Source organism: Hypomesus nipponensis, chromosome 1 (genome assembly GCF_054491055.1).
Source record: "Hypomesus nipponensis isolate SF chromosome 1, ASM5449105v1, whole genome shotgun sequence".
In the NCBI taxonomy this organism is placed as follows: Eukaryota; Metazoa; Chordata; class Actinopteri; order Osmeriformes; family Osmeridae; genus Hypomesus; species Hypomesus nipponensis.
Window position 1 is genome coordinate 19,942,501 of NC_140361.1, and position 2,500 is coordinate 19,945,000.

Genomic DNA, 2,500 nt, shown 5'->3' on the forward strand with positions numbered 1-2,500 from the left:
TCAAATCCTGGACGAGCCCTTTAGAGTACGTTGACAAAGGAAGGTACCTGGTAACGAGGGCTCCTGTTCAAATCCCAGATGAGTCCTTTACCCAACGTGGTTTGGGGTGATTTGCTGGGGGAGTTTCTCTTCTTGTCGACGCATGTTATGTGAAAACAAACAGTCAACCGAAACACTGACAGAAACGTGGCTCGTTGGTCTCGTGGTATGATTCTCACTAAGGGTGCATGGAGCTTTTGTCTAAGCATGTTATGTCAAAACAAATCGATGAACCAAAACGGGGACCAAATTGTGGCTCGTTGGTCTAGGGGTATGATTCTCGCTTTGGGTGCGAGGGGTCCGGGGTTCAAATCCCGGACGAGCCCTTTAGAGTACGTTGACAAAGGAAGGTACCTGGTGACGAGGGCTCCTGTTCAAATCCCAGATGAGTCCTTTACCCAACGTGGTTTGGGGTCATGTTTCTCCTTTTGTCCGAGCATGTTATGTGAAAACAAACAGTCAACCAAAACACTGACAGAAACGTGGCTCGTTGGTCTCGTGGTATGATTCTCGCTAAGGGTGCATGGAGCTTTTGGCTAAGCATGTTATTTGAAAACAAATCGATCAACCAAAACTGCCACCAAATTGTGGCTCGTTGGTCTAGGGGTATGATTCTCGCTTCGGGTGCGAGAGGTCCCGGGTTCAAATCCTGGACGAGCTCTTTAGAGTACGTTGACAAAGGAAGGTACCTGGTAACGAGGGCTCCTGTTCAAATCCCAGATGAGTCCTTTACCCAACGTGGTTTGGGGTGATTTGCTGGGGGAGTTTCTCTTCTTGTCGACGCATGTTATGTGAAAACAAACAGTCAACCGAAACACTGACAGAAACGTGGCTCGTTGGTCTCGTGGTATGATTCTCACTAAGGGTGCATGGAGCTTTTGTCTAAGCATGTTATGTCAAAACAAATCGATGAACCAAAACGGGGACCAAATTGTGGCTCGTTGGTCTAGGGGTATGATTCTCGCTTTGGGTGCGAGGGGTCCGGGGTTCAAATCCCGGACGAGCCCTTTAGAGTACATTGACAAAGGAAGGTACCTGGTGACGAGGGCTCCTGTTCAAATCCCAGATGAGTCCTTTACCCAACGTGGTTTGGGGTCATGTTTCTCCTTTTGTCCGAGCATGTTATGTGAAAACAAACAGTCAACCAAAACACTGACAGAAACGTGGCTCGTTGGTCTCGTGGTATGATTTTCGCTAAGGGTGCATGGAGCTTTTGTCTAAGCATGTTATTTGAAAACAAATCGATCAACCAAAACTGGGACCAAATTGTGGCTCGTTGGTCTAGGGGTATGATTCTCGCTTTGGGTGCGAGGGGTCCGGGGTTCAAATCCCGGACGAGCCCTTTAGAGTACATTGACAAAGGAAGGTACCTGGTGACGAGGGCTCCTGTTCAAATCCCAGATGAGTCCTTTACCCAACGTGGTTTGGGGTCATGTTTCTCCTTTTGTCTGAGCATGTTATGTGAAAACAAACAGTCAACCGAAACACTGACAGAAACGTGGCTCGTTGGTCTCGTGGTATGATTCTCGCTAAGGGTGCATGGAGCTTTTGGCTAAGCATGTTATTTGAAAACAAATCGATCAACCAAAACTGCCACCAAATTGTGGCTCGTTGGTCTAGGGGTATGATTCTCGCTTCGGGTGCGAGAGGTCCCGGGTTCAAATCCCGTACGAGCCCTTTAGAGAACTTTGACAGAGGAAGGTACCTGGTGACGAGGGCTCACGTTCAAATCCCAGATGAGTCCTTTACCCAACGTGGTTTGGGGTGATTTGCTGGGGGAGTTTCTCTTCTTGTCGACGCATGTTATGTGAAAACAAACAGTCAACCGAAACACTGACAGAAACGTGGCTCGTTGGTCTCGTGGTATGATTCTCACTAAGGGTGCATGGAGCTTTTGTCTAAGCATGTTATGTGAAAACAAATAGATCAACCAAAACTGGCACCAAAGTGTGGCTCGTTGGTCTAGGGGTATGATTCTCGCTTTGGGTGCGAGAGGTCCCGGGTTCATATCCCGGACGAGCCCTTTAGAGTACGTTGACAAAGGAAGGTACCTGGTGACGAGGGCTCCTGTTCAAATCCCAGATGAGTCCTTTACCCAACGTGGTTTGGGGTCATGTTTCTCCTTTTGTCTGAGCATGTTATGTGAAAACAAACAGTCAACCGAAACACTGACAGAAACGTGGCTCGTTGGTCTCGTGGTATGATTCTCGCTAAGGGTGCATGGAGCTTTTGGCTAAGCATGTTATTTGAAAACAAATCGATCAACCAAAACTGCCACCAAATTGTGGCTCGTTGGTCTAGGGGTATGATTCTCACTTCGGGTGCGAGAGGTCCCGGGTTCAAATCCTGGACGAGCCCTTTAGAGTACGTTGACAAAGGAAGGTACCTGGTAACGAGGGCTCCTGTTCAAATCCCAGATGAGTCCTTTACCCAACGTGGTTTGGGGTGATTTGCTGGGGGA

At 48.3% G+C, this 2,500-nt stretch overlaps 8 non-coding genes across 8 annotated transcripts in view; all 8 read left to right on the forward strand.

The window, feature by feature from the left end:
• The window catches only part of trnap-cgg (transfer RNA proline (anticodon CGG)), a 72-nt gene extending 53 nt beyond the window's left edge, over positions 1-19 (forward strand). The window contains exon 1 of the tRNA in view: positions 1-19. This exon is cut by the window's left edge and continues 53 nt beyond it. This is a non-coding gene — a tRNA (tRNA-Pro).
• A 274-nt stretch (positions 20-293) lies between these two features.
• trnap-ugg (transfer RNA proline (anticodon UGG)) lies at positions 294-365 on the forward strand. Its single transcript has one exon. It is a non-coding gene; the product is annotated as a tRNA-Pro (tRNA).
• Positions 366-628: 263 nt separating this feature from the next.
• trnap-cgg (transfer RNA proline (anticodon CGG)) lies at positions 629-700 on the forward strand. Its single transcript has one exon. It is a non-coding gene; the product is annotated as a tRNA-Pro (tRNA).
• Positions 701-974: 274 nt separating this feature from the next.
• On the forward strand, positions 975-1,046 carry trnap-ugg (transfer RNA proline (anticodon UGG)). Its single transcript has one exon. It is a non-coding gene; the product is annotated as a tRNA-Pro (tRNA).
• A 263-nt stretch (positions 1,047-1,309) lies between these two features.
• Positions 1,310-1,381, forward strand: trnap-ugg (transfer RNA proline (anticodon UGG)). The gene has a single exon. It is a non-coding gene; the product is annotated as a tRNA-Pro (tRNA).
• Positions 1,382-1,644: 263 nt separating this feature from the next.
• trnap-cgg (transfer RNA proline (anticodon CGG)) lies at positions 1,645-1,716 on the forward strand. The gene has a single exon. It is a non-coding gene; the product is annotated as a tRNA-Pro (tRNA).
• Positions 1,717-1,990: 274 nt separating this feature from the next.
• On the forward strand, positions 1,991-2,062 carry trnap-ugg (transfer RNA proline (anticodon UGG)). The gene has a single exon. It is a non-coding gene; the product is annotated as a tRNA-Pro (tRNA).
• Positions 2,063-2,325: 263 nt separating this feature from the next.
• trnap-cgg (transfer RNA proline (anticodon CGG)) lies at positions 2,326-2,397 on the forward strand. Its single transcript has one exon. It is a non-coding gene; the product is annotated as a tRNA-Pro (tRNA).
• Positions 2,398-2,500: the final 103 nt, after the last annotated feature.